Here is a 19,593-nt window from a genome sequence, read left to right on the forward strand (position 1 = left end):
AGGAAGGAAGGAAGGAAGGAAGGAAGGAAGGAAGGAAGGAAGGAAGGAAGGAAGGGGCTCGGTGTAAAGGCTCCAGGTTTTCTATCTGCACACAGGATGGTACATGCATGAGGCACTCAGACTGCCTGACAATCTCTGCTGGGCTCCTGGCTTCTAATCTTAGAAACCACACTATAGCAAACCTAGTGTCTTCACAGAACTACATTTGTCTCTAGGTATATGTCAAGGACTATCTCCACTGGAATTTTGTTTATGTTGCAATGTTTGAATGTGTTGGAGATCATCAGAACATTTGTATTGTACTGGAATGAGTTCTATAAGAAGGCTATAAAGATGCTCACAAATCCATGAAATGACTAAAATTATCTTTGAGGTCTAGGAAAGGAAGAAGGTAGGAAAGAGACAAAGGGCTTTACTTTGAGAGTAGCTTTGTCTTCCCATGAGTAAATAATGTATGTCACTTAACTCCATTTAAGATTGTTGCCTATTGAGAACTTTAGACTTTTTTTCATTTTTGGAAATTGTTATAATGCCAACAATGAACTCACAGTAGACGTAAGAATCTCTCTGAATACTCCTTGCCCTAACTTTTGTGAGGACCTAACTCATTTTTGGTTGGCGTCAGTGAATTGGGGTCTCATGAAAAAGTCAAATTCATGTGATGGATTCTGGCACATTCTTTCCCCAGTCCACTAAGTTTTCAGTCTACTTCACTGAGACCCTGTGAGTTTTCTGTGATATTTTTCCTATAAAATCTTCCCTGTGCATAATCTCATTTACCTAACCCTTTCCTTCTTCCAGCCTTTGTTTATGGATTCTTCACCAAGAATGCCCTCCCTCCCTGTCTTGGAATGTTCTAATCCCCCTTTAAGTTCTTGCTAGGTGTGCCCTTTGTCCTCTGGGCACACTTAGTGGTGGTGAAAGCCGCATTACTCTTTGCCAAGGCATGCTCATCTTTTAAGGTACTTAAAAAGGTTTTGGTGTCATTTCATGCTTATGTTTTTCTTGTACCTTTTCCTGCTTCCAATAAACTGTACATGCATGTATGATTCATCTGTGCATCTGCCAGGGCTCCCAAACTTAATGTCTGTTGGATGAACTATAAGTGAATGAATGCACAAGAGAACATAAGATGCCTGTGCTGTGGCTTCTCTGGATTCAGTTCTCTCTTTCCACTCTTTACAGGTGAGGCTAGAAGGGAGAGAAATATCTCCTTACACTCAGGGCCCTGTATGTCCAAGGTGGCATCTGCCTAAGTTGGAAGCCATTCGTTCAACTTTGAAGTTGGGCTCCTAAGGTTGTTTTCACATATAGAAAATCAGTATGTTTCTTCTCTCTCAAAAGTAGCAAGCAAATAGCTTCTGAGGAGGCAGCAGCAGGTGGAGGAGAACCCCACTCTCCTTGAGGCCCTGATGAAGCCAGTAGCCATGTGGTAAAAGCCTACGCGACCAAGAGATATTGGTAAGTTCTACATGAGTGGCATGTAAGATCTAAGAGTAAACTCTGGTCAACATCAAGGAAAAGTCAGACACTTCAGTCCCACAGCTGTTGAGAAGTGAGTCTTTCCAACATCCTGAACAAGTTGCAGTGTCTATTCTTTTCTTATAGATTCTATAGGTAAAAGCAGATCCTAACTGCTATAATTAATTGTGAAAGCCTCCAAAGACCCCCATGTAAGGGACTTGGTTCCTACGGGGTGGAGTGGTGGAACACTAAGGAGGTGAGGTCTATAGGAACACCATTAGGTCATTGGAGCTGTGGACCCAGGATGGACTGTGAGCCCTGAACCCTGACCCTATCTTTTACTTCCTGGCCTGAAGTGGGAAGCTTGCACTCCCAGGTGGCCTCTGCCATTGCCAACCAGCCCACCCCCTCCAGGGGCCACAAACAAGCACTCACCAGGTCTTTGACTAGAATCTCTAAAACCTTAAGCTAAAGAACCCTTGCCTTACACGTGAATGTTTCAGGCACATCAATATAGTGAACCAAGAAAAGTAGATACACAGAGCAACACCCTGATTATGAGTCATGAGATGCTGATCAGAAAACACAGCTCAGATATACCTGGAATCCTGATCTGTGGAAGCAGAATGAATTAGTGTTGCTTTACTCTAAGTGGGAGAAACTTGTGATAAACCAGTAGAAAATTATTTTAGCAATTTTAGTCATTCCTCTAAGGATAGCGTCTTTGGACTTGTTTTGCAGTGCACAGCAGTCTAGCTTTTACTGTTCAATAAGGACTTCAGAATCCTAATGCAGGAAGAGGAGATTGGATGGTGAATTCAACAGAACTGGAGTTTTCTTAGGATACCGATTACAAAAATGGAGGGCGGGCAATGACAAAGTCTGGAGCAGAGAGAATAAAGTGGTTCCACTCTTTCCAGTTGTAGAAGTAAAGATCTACAAGAGTTCAATGTCTAAAGAAAAATGTGACCACTGACAGTCACTTACTAGAATGCTTTTCTGAAGAAGGAAGATATAACCATATCTTGATCAGCAAGAACTGCAGGGATAGGTCAGCAGTGGCTACTGAGAGCGCAGAAAGCATAAATTATGAATAATTATAATTCTGAAGGTTAGAGACAATTATGATGAAAGAATAAATTTGTCCTGGGATAGAAAATAATATAGAATCACACTATCTAAATGAGTCTTCAGAGCTCAGCAGAGTTGTAGTTGTAGATGTTTAACTTAATTTCTTCATTCTTTATTTTTCCTTATTTTTTGGGGGGGGAGGGGGCGCGGGTACCAGAGATTGAACTCAGGACTTTGTGCTTGCCAAGCAGGTGTGTTTTTTTACTCTATTTTTGTGTGTGTGATACCAGAGATTGACCTCAGGATTCTGTACTTGCCAGACAGAGGCTTATTCTACTGAGCTATCTCCCCAACCCCTCACCTTTATTATTCTTGACTATAAAATAAGGATAGAACTAGCCAGTGAGAATTAAATGAGACTATCAACACAGAAAGTTGTAGGCCAGTAGCAAAATGTATGTGTTGTTAAGATCCCAGGATAGCAACTTCATAAATGGTATCCACTGCAGGAGAGAAGCAAAATGCTTACCACTGTGAACTACCAAGCTTTACAGTGAGGGCTGCTGGAATGGAGGAGGGTGACACTGATGAGCGGAGTCCTCTGCCAGCACTGCCGTGTCGTGGACTCACAGAAACATCAACTTGTACGACTATCTGTGTATGAAAGTATTTTTGAAAAAGCTAAGAAATCCAAAGAAGTAGCTACAGTAGTACTTGAATGGGAAAACCTATAAGAACACTCACTGAAAATGGTAGGAAAGTAGTTCCACTTACCCTTGTCACTTTCTAGTTGAGCCCACACAGCCCAGCATGAAGCATCTGTCCACAGACCCATAGCCACTCAACTGAGCCATGACTCAGGCTGGTCCTTGTGGCCCCACCTTCTCAGAGACTCAGGCTGTATGCCTGACCTGGGACACTGGGGCAGTTTATTGATGAAAGAACCTGAACAAGCAGTCTGTAAATTGAAGGCTGTCTAATGTCCATGAACCACAAGAATTACATCAGCTAAAACCCACACAACCCAAGGCAAGGCACAGACTCTGTGCAGCGCCATCTGAACTTCAGTGGTACATTTCACAGAAGCAGAAAAACAAGTTTGAGGTTCACATTGAAATAACGACAGCACTCTGTCACTGAAAATGTGCGCCACTACAGTCATCATGGATGGCACTGTGGTGGCACTTTTAATCTGCAAAAGATTAAAGAGCCACTATGTGATCCAGTAATCCCATTTTGGGTGCATATCTTCATTCATCAGCAGTGAAATCAGTATCTTAAAGAGGTGTCTGTATGTCTGTTTTTATTACAGTGTAAGTCAGATGAACAAATCATGAGATTAATCTGTGTGTTCATTAATGGGTGAGTAGGTACAGAAAATGAGTATGTACAAAGCATCAGCATTCAGTCTTTAAAAGAAAGAAATCATGAGACTTTTGACAAGGCCAATGAAATTAGAAAATAGTAAACACAATAAGCCGAAGCAGGACAGAAACACACTGCACGATTTGGTGTTAATATGGAATTGAGAAAGCCGGATTTCATAGAGGCAGCGAGGGGCAGGAGGACAATGGTCCTGGGACCAGGATGAGGGGTAACGCTGGGCACAGGCCCAAAGTTCCAGGGGGGAAGGCCACAGTCCACTGCAGATAGGTCTTACCTGTTCTCACACACCCAGATGATCAACTATGCAGAATGATAAGCATGTTAATTAGCTTTATTGTGGTAAATACTTAAATATGCATGTAAATACATCAATCACATTGTACAACAAAAATATAGACAATTTTATTAGTCAATTATAACTCAATAACATTTGAGACACAAAAATAAGAATAACAACTGTTTTGGCCTGGGGAAATAGCTTGGCAGTCTTAGTGCCTGTCTGCAAGTGCAAGGACCAGGGTTCAAGCCCAGGTACCACGTGCTGTGCCTGTCCCAGGCTGTACCAGCCACTGAAACTGAGCATAGTGGCCCTGTGATGCTGGGAGGTGAGGGTCACTATGAGTCTGAGCTCCCTGGCAAGACCGTGTACCAAATAAATAAATAAAATCTTAAAAATAACCTTTAAAAGTAACCTTTAAATATTTTAAAAATAAGAAGGTTTTCTAACAGCAAGAAAAGATTGAGAAAAAATTGTTTAACACAGTTCCACTCCAGGTAGAATTTTGCCATTGACAAAACTGGATTGGCTATGTTCTAGCGCAATTGCAAATAACCACTCTTTCACTCTCATACCTGTCTTGGCTTGTATGAGAGGCTGGGTCATAATCCTAGTTAGGTTTCTTCCCAGTCCTAACTACAACTGACTATCGCTCCTGATGAGTTCGAGTTAGAAAATTTCTTAGGGGTCCTTTTGCTTTTAGAAGACACTTAAGCTTCCAGATGGCCTCAAGTAACCTGTGTGCTCCACACATCAGTCCTGCAGAGCTACAAAGTTTTGTTTTCTTAGGTGGAATATTATAGCAAGGTGGGAATTTCTGTTTTCTGATATAATCCTCATAATACCTGAAGTTCTACTTTCATACGTTGCATAACTTTATTTTCTCTTAATTAAAATGCCAATATTCACATAATTCAAAACAATTACAATTGAGTTGGGTGTGAGCTTCAAATCAATTAGATTTACTGAATCAAGAATGGGTTTCCATAATTAAGTATTTATTATCTTTTCTCAATTATGAATTATGTTGGGTGCGGTCCATTTTTGTGAGTGAAGGATTTCAGGAAGTCTAGGAAAGTCCTATCATTGAGTCAACTTAAATGAAAGTAAGATCAAGGTGCAGCATTATTGCAAGGGAAAATAGAAGAAATCAATTGCAGACTGGGCGTGGTGGCGGCATCTGTAATCCCAGCGCTTGGCAGGCTGAAAACAGGAGGATCACTATGAGTCCAATCTGTGTAGTAAGATCCAGCAGACTCTGTACTAAATACATAAAATAAATGACTAAAATAAAATAAAATAAGATAAATGTAAAAAGCAGCTTAACTAAAAAAAAAAATTGGCTGGAACTAGCCATATATTAATATAGCCTATTATGTTTCCCATGAATGAGTGATTATTTTCTTTGATTGGTGAATATTAAAAAGAACTTAGTAAAATAGAGGATAAGATAAAAGGCTACATAAATATTGTTTATGCTATAGAAGAATACAGCATAACTAGTGAAGCCTTGAAACAGATAACTAACAGTTGTACCAATTAATCTTTGGCTACTAATTTGTACATTACAAGTGAACACAAGTCTCTACATTCTTCTCATTGATTATATATGATCTATTTACATCATGGAACATAAAAGTTGAGATTATTATATTCATAAAATGATTTAATAGTATATTTCATACATCTAATAAAACAAACACTTAAGTATCTCAAAGAGAGCTGGTGAGTCCTGCCATTGCGCTAAGCCCCCTGTTTTCATACAAGGCTACGATGCCTCTGTCTCCACTTTGCTACATACCTCAAAATAGAAAGTGGACATTTAGTGTGTAATGTGGAACTTATAACTTGTTATCAATTTTCCTAAATCAAAATAAACTTTATTGTCTTAGACTCATTTTTATGATGTGAAATTATATCATAGACGAAAGAGTAGTACTAAAATTATAAATTTACTTTTAAAACCCTCAAATGTGGAATGATAACAGTGTTTTGCAAAACATTAGGCATTACTTTCTTTGTAAATTCTATAGTTAGCCCCAAACCGTGTACCCAGTACGATGCCTATGTATTCTCTGAATAAACATCTAGTGTTTGATAGTCTCTCATCTGTAGCTCCTCACCTTAAAGGCATGATTAAACCAGGGAATCGCAAAAGCCATTGATACAAAACACAAGGATAGGAACACAACAAAGAAATTTCTGTCAAAACAGTGCCAAATTAATTTGCCCCTCTGTATTTAATCATGCATGATAGGTTTTATTACTGCTTCTATAATCCTATATTTATTAAGACTGCTATCAATCTCAGAACCCAAGGATTTTATTAGCACAGGTGCCTAACAAAACACAAAACACATAGGGAAAGGAATGTAGAACCATACCTCTGGTCTTAATTTTTATTTTTGTCATTAGAATTAAACTAATATGGAAGAAGCTCAAATGGGATATATGTCAATGTTTTTGAAATGGAAACATTATTAATATCGTACATGTGTTTCCACCACTTTGCGCGCAGTAGCTCTTGAAAGAGGCATGACCTCAATGCTTCATTTAGCATAAGTTCTTGGGTAGGACCTGTGTGGCAGCATAGACACCAAGCACATATGACACATCTAGGTGAAGGGACGATGGTCAGAAAGCTAACACTCCCGCGGACAATGCCACGCAGGCCAGGCAGTCCCTGCTGAGAACGCTGTTCCACTCTCACCTTCCTGTTCAGTAGGAACACTGACAGCGAGGCACCCGGAGGTGTCTTCCCAAAGTGTCTTCCCTTCCGTGCGATCTCCACCAGCCTCCCCGAAGCCACCTTATGTTTACCTAGGAGAGGATAAGCTTCTTGTGCACGGAAGCCTCCAGACAAGAAAGTCTCAGAGATAACACCATGAGACACAGCAGACCTCAGCACACTTGGTAAGAGTGGCTGGCATCAAGAACACGGGGAACAGTGCATGTTGACTCGGTTCCAAGGAGAAGGGCGCTGAACCGCTGCTGGTGCTGGGGAATAGCACACAGCCACCACGGGAACCAGAATGGACAGGCCTCAGAAAAGGGGACAGAACTTCCTTTTCAGCCGGCCACATCTCTCCTAAACTTGTCACACCGAACTTATTGACACCTGCATACCATGCTTAGAAGAACCACGTACAGTAGGTGAGCCCTGATGCCTGCTGCCAGATGGATGAGGAAGAACGTGGCCTGTATGCACACTACAGTTTATGTTTTGACTTCACATCACTTCAAGGACAGTGGGCCACTTAGCACCATACAGTAAGTGAGATAATTCAGACGCAGCACTTACCATTTTATTGTTTGGTTTTTCCTTTTGGTCTCTTTAAGGTAAAATAAAATAAAATAAAACTTTTTGTCAACTTTCTAAAAAAATATTATGCAAGTTTTCCTATGTGAGAGCACACAACATAAATAATTAATGAACAAAATAAAGGAGGAGTGGTAGGAGCTAGGAATGCATGCAGGAAGAAAGCGTGGTTAAAGCTATGAAGAAAAGCAGAAAGTCCTACATAAGGATAAAGCTAGAGCAAAGTAGAAAACCACCACTGTCAAGCGAGAAAGCAACAGCATAAAAAGTTCTGCTGTCTGTACATTTAATATACCATAACTGCAGTCAGAATCCGAGCTTTGGGGACAGCTGCATAAGCTTTCTGAAGGAAGAATAAACGCATGATGATAATTCAGAGTGGTATAAAAAGTGAAACAGCGAGGACAGAGTTGCGGCAGCCCGCACCACAGTGCACTCCACCATCGTAATAATCAGGCAAATATGGCAGACGTGTTACAGCAGACAAACAGATCACTTCAAATACGATAGCATGCGGAAAGTGCTATTATTGTTTAAACACGTAATCTATAGAAATAGTGCACTTCATTCAGACAAAGAAAGGTGGTAAGTGACCCTTGCCCTGCGACCTCAGCTCACCACCTTGAGGTTTTAGGACAACATCTTGATAATATGTCCTTACACATGCTATGGGCTGCCCTTTTGAATGGTTTCATGTATGAGCATCTTTTTTGCTAAGTTCAAAGCAAAACGTTCAAACAAAACAAAAGTAATAGGAATGGACAGGCCTGAGAAAACGGGACAGAAAAATATAAAAAATACCCAGGAAATATGATGTCTGAAGGAGGTAAATTATTCACAAGCTGGCATCACTGATTGCTGACTTTGCCAATGAAGATGCTAGCAGCAGCGTAGGTGGTACCTGAGCTGTTTGAAGCTTCAGGCCCTGACAAGGCCAAGCCTGTGGCAGAAGCAAGCATGGATCTTTGAATAGCATTTAGTCATTTGAGAGGCCAGGGAGGTAGCTCAGCAGCATAAACTTCTGCCTGGCAAGCTCAAGGTCCCAAGTTCAATCTCTGGTACACACACACACACACACACACACACAAACACACACACACACATTTAGTCACTTGAAGAACAAGTTTGGAGGGAACTTGAATTACTTTCTAAAACATTTCTCATCATAATCAAACCAGAATAAGCCCATGATGCCTCTTAACGACTGTATGGGAAGGGTAAAAGCTTGGTCAGGCACACCTGTCTCTAGAGGCACGGCATAGTCAGTCCATTGGAAGGTGAGCTGTTCTAGAATTTTCATCCACTGTAATTGGAGAAATGAAGTTTCCAGTCCCGCTAATCATATCTGAGATGTATGTCTACCTTATGTTTTCATATTTTGTGAGAACACATGCCTGTAGAGCACCAGGTTTTGAATTTGGGGGTAGACAAGGCAGAAAGCTCACAGATGTCAAGGGTAGACTATTCTGTATTTACACATCAAATTAGATGCAATGCCAATGTCTTCTTGGAGGAGGCAATTAATATTTGGTAGCCTTATATTGTATTATTTATATTTTAAAAGGAGAGTACTTTACTAAGCATTAATTAAATACCTAGCAGAGTATTTAGTGCTTGGAAAGTATTCATTAAATACAGTAGTGAAATTAATATCAGTCATTCTTATAAAGCAATTACTATGAGACAGACTCCAAAAAGTCTTCTGTGTGTTTCACCTCAACTAATCCCCACCACAGTGCTTTGCAGTGAAGACAGCCATGCTCCTGAGAGACCGACGCAGTCTGGAAAGAGAGATTCCAAGGTTAACAGCTGCTCCAAGGTCACAGAGCAGGTTAGTACAGAAGCCAAGAGGAAGTCAGATGAGTGGAACTGAGCTTGGCCCCGTGCCTCAAAGCAGGCTGTCAAACTTTCTATCCAAGTAATGGAAATGTTTGAACAAGAGTAATGTGAAGTATCATGATTCTGCAAGCAGCTTGGTTTTACCAAACAAAATGGGAAAAGAAATCACTTAACAACCAGAATTGATTGAGTTATGTCTATGTTCCACATATTGTGCTTTATATGGATTGTCATTAATCTTCTCAACAACTCTGAGTGAATATCACCGTGGTAGAGGTCAGAGTGGAGTGTTAGCTCAGTCAGTGTGACATCTGCCAGCGCAGACCCTCCACCAGGAAGCTCCTTCAACCATTACACTCCCTCCACCATGACGCCCCATCCACGATGCCTCCTCCACCATGACTCACCTCCACCATAATATTCTTTCCACCATTATGTCCTCTCCACCATGATGTCCCTTCTACCAGGACGCCCCCTCCACCACCACGCCCCCTCCACCATGATGCTATCAACCACTGAGTGAATTTCATAAAATCATGATCAAAATGAATACTTCTTTCCTTTAATTTGTGGGTATGAGGCATTGTGTCCTGGCACCAGAAAGCTGTCTGATACAATCATCTTACTTTTTATAGATGATGAAATAAGGCTCAGAGAAGTACATGACTCTCGATAGTTACTGACAGATCAGCACCACAAATCTAAAGCCTGTGGAAAACAGTGAGCTCACAGGAACAGAAAAATTGAGATCTTTGAAGGACAGAGGAGAAAAAGCTAGAGACCGAGGGTGTTAAATGTCTTGCTGTGGAACATGCATTTATTAAGAAAAGTGATTACAAAACAAGGAATTAACAAGATCAAATAAGACATTTTAAAAATATCACTCTGAGTTCAAGGTAGTAGACTGATTTAATCTAGTGTGGCTCAAAAAATATGGGAGAGAATATTTTGACTCCTACTGACTACATATTTTCCTTTCTGGACTGTGGAAGACTGTACCTTCCAGCTTTCCTTGTAGTAAGTGTGATTCTATACCACTTAGACCTAGCAGAATTAATAGCAATACCCCAAGTCTTCCCATACCTCACTCTGGACAGCTTCTGCTCACTAGCTTCCAGTTTCCAGGAGTGACGCTGGGCACATGTAGAAGGTGAGTCCTGCAGCCACCAGCCTCTTAAGTTTTGCAACTCTGGGGAGCTCAACTACTGACCTTTATTGTTCTCTACAATATTAATTTAAACAAATGAGGGGCCAGGGAGATGGCTCGGTGGAATAAGCACTTCCCTGGCAAGTGCAAGGGCCTGAGTTCAATCCCAGGTTCCAAAAAATAAATAAATAAATAAATAAATAAATAAACAAACAAACAAATGAAAATCCATCATGTTATGACATTTGTTTGATATGTTACAATTGACCATTTTCCTTTCTAGCTTGTATAATAGCACATTGCATCCTTGTAGGAGGAAAAGATTTTTTTTTGAACACAGAAGTAATGAAGAAATGAGAAATAAAGGAGAACGCGGCACGGAGTAAGGACTGTTTGCCGTGGAGACCCAACTTTGAGAATGCGCTCAATCTTGAATCATCTGTTATTAGACAGGAGACAACATTTGAGCTGTAAGACTTGAAAAAAATATTTCCGCTAAGCAAAATGCTTTGATTCTGCCAAAGAGCTAGCCTCAAGTGATTGTCACTATCCCGTGCTTCTTTGTATTTATGATACTAAGTGACTCCAGGTAGTCAGAGCATCCAGCTTCTGTTTTGGTCTTCCAGATTGTTCACTCTAATAGGAAATAGCCCCTGAACACACTCAGGCAGCCCCTGGGAATCCTGTTAGGAGAAAATGGAGCCGTCTGCGAAGATTCTGAGCGATGCCTCAGCATGGTGCCTCAGTGAGGTGCAGTGGAAGTGTTTCTCGCAGTCCCAGTTGAACCTTCAGAGGACTCTGACCGCCGGGGTCTGAGGTGTCTGCTGAGCTCTCAGGAGCTGTGGAGCGGAGACCAGCCTGCCCCACTGTGCCCCGTGTGAATTCAGACTCACAGAGAGCAGGGGGAGTAGGAAGTGAATGCTACTGTATTTATTTATTTTTAAACGTTTTATTTACTAGTACCTGCTTGCAGTATAGAGTCAGTACATTCACCAAGGGGAATTGGTGCATGTCCTCAACAAATGTTAATTCCTTAAATTATGAAGCTGGGGGGACAATCAGTTATGGAAGTAAGATAGCCACTAATGAAGGCCAGGATATAGTAAAAGAAGGCCCATAACACAATTTCTCTGCAGTCCCGGGAACCATGCAGGCTGGGTTCAGGGACAGTCTTTGTCTGACTCCCCAGCTTGCTGCCTGGCAGTCCCGCAGCTACTTTTTCTTCACTGTGCTGCCTGCTCCAGAACTCTTTGTTTACTTTTTATGACCTGAGGAGGGACCCAGGTTACCTTATGCCTTTGAATGATGTGATTTCCAAAGAGGATGGCAAGACATTTCTTTTAAGATGTAGTCATTTTATTCCTATTTTATTTTATTTATATTAATTTTATTGAGAAAGAAATAGCGTTGAGACAATTTCAAAATAGGTTAGTAGGAGAGTTACAATAATTCATACATTGCACATTGTTGTCTTCATAATAGTTATTCATAGTACAAGATACAGACATAATATCTTGTCTAAACACTATTAGTACAAACTTTTCTTCTCATTGAACTAAGAGAAAGTAGCTGTATATCTATCCTAACTGTTTTGTATAGATAGATAGATAGATAGATAGATAGATAGATAGATAGATAGAGATATATTCACTATAAAATGGTCCTTCATTTATATACCCCTTTTTGTTTAGTTTTGTCAGAGATGGGTATTCCATTACCATTCAAATATCGTAGGTGCATGAATTCAGGAAAGTAATCCAATATAGTCCAGTAGACCATAAAAGTAGTGCATTATCAACTGTTGTACAAGGTTTCAAGGTAAATCCTGAGGGGATTTGACTGATTTTTTTTTTATTTTAAAGAGAAGAAAAATGAACATTATAAACAATGGCATAAAATTTCAAAAGAAGAATATAGAAGAGTAATAATCTGAAGCATCTTCAATGTTACATGGAATCTGAGCAGGGGTTAAGGATTCTCCTGGTGCAATCATTCCTTTCCTTTAAAAATTACAGCTGAGCAGTGTGTTGGCCAAAGTGTAAAGGACTGAAAGTCAGATATCCTTGTCTCCAGCCTTGGTCCTACTTGGAAATAGCGGGGCAACTTTGAAGAGGTCACTGAATATTTATCTCTTCAGCAATTTCAGGCGTTTCTGCAGTTGTCAAAATACAAAGTGGAGCTGAAAGTAGGTAAAATGCTGATACTGCTCTAGTCAAATATGATTTATTTTTTGCCAGGGTTATGAGCTACATAAGTGTAGCTCTGCATCAAGGTCAAGCCGTGTTGTAGGCTGTGGAAATACAGCAGTCGATGGTTCAAAGGTCATGACCTCAGAAACTGCATTCCTCCAGGTGAAGTACGTTGCATTTCTACTTCCACTGTGACTAACTGGCACAAAGAGTTGTTCAAAATAATACAAGTGTGTCATCTCACAATTCTGTGTAATTAGAAGGCCGATGCGAGTCCTGGCTAAAGCAGTGCTTCAACACAACTGCTGTGCTCCTAGGAGGCTCCAAAGGCAGATCATTTGCCTTGCATGTCTTATCTTTCAAGAGGCTGCCTACGTCTCTTAGCTTCTGGCCACCTTCATTCCATCTTCAAAGCTAGTGAAGTTGCCTCTCTCTGACCACCTTCTATGGTCACGTTTGACTTTGAGTCTCACCTTCTGCCTCCTAGGGGTGTGTGTGTGTGTGTGTGTGTGTGTGTGTGTGTGCACAAGCGCATGTGTGTGTGTGCATGATCACTTAGGGATAATCTACAATGATCTTTCCATTTTAGGGTCCTTAATTTAATTACATCTGTGATGTCCCTTTTGTGATGACAAGCTCACAGGTTCTGGGTGTCAGGGCATGGGAATCGATTCCATATAAAACATAAAATATATGCTTTCGATTGAGGAAGACGGCTCTGCACGACTATTTGCTCTTTAGTTTATAGCAATGTAACCCACGTCACGTGCCACATCTCATAATTTTATTCTTGTTGCTTGTTTTACACCCTAGGCTTATGCCCTAATAGAGATAATCCAATTTTGAGAAATAGATGTCAATAAATTGTTCCTTCAAATTGGGTCTAGGATTTTGCAGTTGTTGTTTTTTAAAAAAAAACTGTGTAGAGAAAAGAATGTAAAAGAGTCTTGCAGACAGGGGAGAAAAACAGAAAAATCCATTTATTACTTCTGTATAAGGTCTGGGTACAAGATATCATATTTGTCAACCTGGATCAGGACCAATGATGAGAGCTCGTCACTCAGATGGGAGGCTGTGACCCTAAGGAATGAAGTTAGGTCAGATCAGGCAAGACCATCAGTGATAGCCACTGTCTATTTTTGGCCTATTTAATCAAGGCTTTTGGAGTGTCACAATCTGTTATAACATGGATTGAAATATGACAACTTGTCAAAAAAATGTCTGCAACTGATAAGATCCCCTTCATAGATCAAATTACATGATGGCCCAATTCAAATAGTATAATCCCTATATTCTTTGTTGTGGAATCTCAGGGTTTGGTTGGATTTTATAAATATGTAGTCTAGTTTCACTATACAAGGATGTAACTCTTGATCCCTCATCTTGAACCCCACACTGTGACACTGTAATTGAGCTTAGTAAGCATGTGTAAATGCCAACTGTATGTGGCACGCATCCGTAGTTGGCTTGGGAGAGACCTGAAAGACAAGAAGGTGGCTGCTGCCCTTCTACTCGGAGTGTATAAAGGCTGGGCTACTGGGATAGGCTATGGACACAGAAATAACTGAGAGAAATGACTAGACTCCAACCTGCTGCAGACTGAGGAACTCTGCAATCCAGCGGGATCTTTGAAACCTGGGGAGAAGAGCACTCCCAGGGGGACTAACTTTCTGACTGAAGTCATGAACACCTGAATGTGAATTTGACATGCAAAGCACATTAAAATGACCAGGAAAGGAGGGGAGAAAAACAAGGCTGCATAATGGTTGGGTGTATTTGCACCTGGGCCTGCGTGTGTATGCTAATGGGCTCCTTGCTATGGTGTAGCTAAAGCAAGTTCCTAGTGCTAAGGAAGACAGTGAGGACAGGCTGCTCCTGAGCATGCGCAGGCATTTACAGGCTGCATTTCATTTAATCCTCAAGTGAACTTATGAAGTATTGTTTGCGCCATATTTTTGTAGATAAGGTAACTGAAGTTCAAGGAAACTGAGAAGACAACAATATGCAACGTAACAACCATTTTTGAAGTCCTATCATTCGCTATCATGTTCAGTGAAGTTCTGTATCATTTCTAATTTCTTTTATTCTTTTTATTCTCTTTAAAAAATGAATATATTTTGAATGCGATAATAAAAAAGATTTTTGTGTTATAAATGAGAACACCATGGTCACAGCACTCAGTGACAAAGCTGGACTTCTCATTTACTTTATTATCTCAAGGGAAACGTGTTTCCTCAGAAGAGTGCAAAGTACTAGCAATGCAGCCTGTTCTGCCGGCGGGGATTCATCATTGTTTTGGTTTGGATTGCCCTCTTCTTAGAGTTTTGGTTTATATGCTGTTGATGAAGGGAGTAATGCCACTATAGTAAAGAAAGTCATCCTGGCTCTTACAAAATTTTCCTTAATATGTTACTAGCTTGGGCTTTAACATATTACATACTACAGAAGATACATCCTATAAGTAGAGCAGAGCACTGCAAAAAGCAGGGCGGTGGCTGCCATCCTTTGGTTTCTTCTTTGATAGTTGCCCTAGATGGTCCTACATGATCTCAAGCTAGAAGACTGGTATCAGGACCAAGCTACTATTCCCCTGTAACATATTTGCCCTGTATGATGACCTAAGAGAAAAGGATGAAAAGTTTTTCTGACTGTGGTTTAGTGGTTTGAAAAAGTAATAAATTTTTTCCAAAGGTAAACTACCTTAAATAAAAGATGGCATAGCATACAGAAAATTTTTCACTGTTTATTTTAGTCCTGAAATATGCATCTTGGAAACCACACTGAATCACAGAGATCCTCCTCCTTCTAAGCTTTTCCTTCTTCCTTTCCTTCGTCTTTACTGTTCAGCTGAGGAGTGGCACAATAGTGGTTTCAGCCTCGTTTCTGTATTTGGACCCAAGTATATTTGGGCATTGGTTTCAATTTTATAACATTGGAAAAATATTATTATAAAGGTAACAGTATATATTATAGTACATGGAATATAAACAACATTTTTAATATTGTAGCCAATATTTTGTAATTTAAACAGTGCTGAAAGGGATAGCCTCCTGTATTTACATTTTTATGTTTTTGAAGGTGTATTGTTACATGATTTCCTAGTTTTATTGGACTTGCCAATTTGCATTTTCACTTATCCTCATACCCAAGTCAATAGAATATGTAGTCCAACATTGTTCTGCATGCAAATCAGATGGATACATAAATACATGCACACTATCCAAGTGACTTCCTTGCCCCTATGATAGATGAAATTAAATAGCCTTGCATGTGATTAAAATTTGAGTTTTCTCTTCTGGGTGATCACCTATTATTGTCTTTGATCACAACTTGGCCTTTGTTCCCTTGAGCTTTAAGTTACACACTCAGATAGACCCATGCATACGCATGTACACATACACAGGCAGTATATAAACAAACACACAGTGTCAAATGGGGTAGGGACCATCAGTGTCTTCCAGGTTCTTCTTGGTCTCAATCAGTGACTGAGGACAAGAGGTAGGTGTGAGAGTACCGTTTATTTTAGGTCAAAAAAAAGAAAAAGTAAAAGGAGACAAAGTGCAGAAGACAGGCTCAGGGAGAAAAGGGTGCTTTGTGGAAAAACAGAGGATACATCCTATAAGTCGAGCAGAGCACCGCAAGAACACAGGGTGGTGGCTACCATCCTTCGATTTCTTCTTTGATGGTTGCCCTGGGTGGCCCCACATTATCTCAAGCTAGAAGATTGACATCAGGTGTCAGGGTCCTCATTTTCTTGACTCAGAGGTTTGGTCCCGGGTCAAAGGCTTAGCTTTATCCCTTTTCAGGTGCAGGTCCTAGTGTTGTGCACCTGTTGATAAGTTAATAATCTCATTTGGAAGGTTGGGCCCAACTGCTCCAGCCACGCTGTCATGCTCTCACCCCTACCACACCCATGCATTGCAGTATTTGTGAGTTTAAGGTCACTCGTGCATTTTAGCTGATGCATAATGATCATGTTCACCATAGGGAGTTTGTACCTGTATCCAATGTATTTCTGTTCCCCTTTCTCTCTCAATCCCCTCTCCTCACTTCATCTCCTCTTTCCATCCCTTTGTTTCCATTTCATACTTTTTAAAATCACTTTTTTCTTTTTCGCTTGTTTTCTTTCCCCCTTTCCCTGCCCTAGTTATTATTTCCTTTTGAACAATTTCTTTTCATTTCATAATATCTGTTGTACATTACTAACTTTATTTACTCTTTCAGTTTTTCATGCCAGGGAGACAACATGATGTTTGCACATGTGAGTCTGATTTATTCCACTTGAGAGTCTCAAAGTGCATCCATGTACCTAGAAATGCCTTAAGTACATATTTAAGCCAGAGTAGCATTCATTGTATAGAAAAAGGCACAGCTTTTATTTTATTTTATTTTATTTTATTTTGTAGCCCAGTGAACTTTTATTTATTTATTTTTTCCCATAATTGTATTGAGAAACAAATAGCAATGAGACAGTTTCAAACCAACTTGGTAGGACAGTTTCAATAATTAACACACTGCATACATTCTTCCTAGTGGTTATTTGCTGTACAAGATGCAGACATGATATCCTATTTACAAACACCATTAGAACAAATCCCTCTATTCATTAAGAGAATGTAACTACATATCTATCCTAACCACTTTGAATACACAGATACAAAATGGACATTCATCTCTATTCCCTTTTTTGTTTAGTTCCGTCATTTGAATATTATAGGTGTGTAAATTCAGCAAAATATTATGAAAGAGTCTAGTAGCCCATAATAGTATTGGGTCTTCCACTTGACTGGCAATGTCAGAAGTTGTTGACCTGAGTCCCCTACAGCTCAACATAACAGCATAGGGCAGAAGGATTTTTTTTTGGCTCTGAATGCCTTCAGGGCAGGTTTGGCTGGCTTGAGTTGCGGGGATCAAACCACAGCAACCTGAGCCTGACTGCTTTGTTGAAGCAGCCACTTAAAGAACTGAGCTAAGGGGCAGGCCCCCTCAAAAAGGACAGCTTTTTAAAATTTACTTCGCAGTTGATGAGCATCAGGGTTGTTTCTGTGATTTGGGTATTGCAAACTTGCTGCTGTAAACCCACAGATGTGCATATCACTACTGTATGATGCTTTTCATTCTTTTGGTAATATATCAAGAGATGAAATAGCTGGGTGAAATGGAATATCTAATCCTAGATTTTGAGGAATCTCCAGAGTAATTTTCACAGAAGTTATAATGGTCTACACTCCCACCAACAATGGAGAAGGGTCCATTTTCCCTCACTACCCTAACAGCATGGGTTATTGGTTAAATTCTTGACAATTACCATTCTTTCCAGAGTGAGATGGAATCTGAGGGTTGCTTTAAATTGCATATCTCTAATAACCAGGGATGTTGAACATTTTGTCAATATTTATTTGACATTTGTATTTCTTCACCTTAAAAGTGTGTATTCATCTCAGATGCCTGTTTTTGAACTGGATCTTCAACATTGGCTGGGTTGATTTTTTTTTCCAATGCATGCATGTTTTATATAAACCTTTTACCTGAAATAAAACTGGCCAAACTTTTTCTCACTTTGTGGGTTGTTTCTTCACTCTGTTAATGATTTTCTTTGCTGTTTAAAGACTCCATAATAGAATGAGATCCCAGTTGCTAATTCTCTGTATAATTTCCCTTGTGATTTGAGTTTTGTTTATGAAATTTTTGCCTACAACTATGTTCTCAAGACCTCTGCCTGTTTTCTCTTGCAGTAGATTTAGTGTTTCTGTTTTAATATTTAGGTCTTTTTAAATTTCAGTTTAATACATTCTGAGAGACATGGGGCTACTTTTAGTATTTGGAGTATAGAAAACCAAGTTTTCCAGCACCACTTATAAGAAGTGCTATCTTTCTTCTACTTAAAGTGTTCAGCTCCTTTATCAAATATCAGGTAGCTGTTTTTGAAGTTGTTTCTTCATTTTCTAATGCATTCCATTGATCTGTAGATCTGTTTTGTGACAATATCATGCTGTTGTTATCAAAGTAGTTTTGTAGTATAATTTCATGTCGTGAATTGTCATTCCCCTTGACTTGCCTTTGCTGCCCAGAATTGCCTTTGCTATTCTAGGTCTCTCTGATTTGACATGAGTTTTAGGAATGTTTTCTCTACTTATGTAAGGTATACTAATGGTATTCTGTTTTAACTCTGTAAGCAGTTTTGGGAGTATGGCAATTTTTGCTATGTTGATTCTTTCATTCAAAGAGTAAGGAATGTCTTCATTTTTAATATCTTCTTCAACTTCATTTTTCAGAATACTATAATTTTCAATGTATAGATCTTTTACTTTTTTATGAATTTAGGACAGAGTCTATAGGGTCTCACTACGTAGATCTGATTCATAATGATTTTCCTCTTTTCAGCCTCCCAAGCACTGGCGTGTGCCACCTTTCCCAGTCTCAATCACTGTCCCAGCACATCCTGGGGGCAGGACCGGCATGGCATGCCAGGGATTGAATCCCGGCCACTGTGCTCTGTGTAAGCAGGCACTTTAGTCCACTAAGCTATCTGGCCAGGATTTTTTACTTTCTTTCTTTTTTTTTCATAATTTTATTGATAAACAGATAGCAATGAGACAGTTTCAAATCAAATTGCTAGGACAGTTTCAATAACTAACACACTGCATACATTCTTCTTAGTGGTTAATTGCTATACAAGATGTGGACTTGATATTCTATTTACAAACACCATTAGAACAAATCATTATATTCTTTAACAGAATGTAACTATATATCTATCCCATCCACTTTGCATACACAGATACAAAATGCACATTCATTGGTATACCCCATTTTTTCTAAGTTCCGTCATTGAATGTTATAGGTGTGTAAACTCAGCAAAATATTCTAAAAGAGTCCAGAGGCCATAATAGCATTGGGT

Source organism: Octodon degus, unplaced genomic scaffold, assembly GCF_000260255.1.
Source record: "Octodon degus isolate 3935 unplaced genomic scaffold, OctDeg1.0 scaffold00022, whole genome shotgun sequence".
In the NCBI taxonomy this organism is placed as follows: Eukaryota; Metazoa; Chordata; class Mammalia; order Rodentia; family Octodontidae; genus Octodon; species Octodon degus.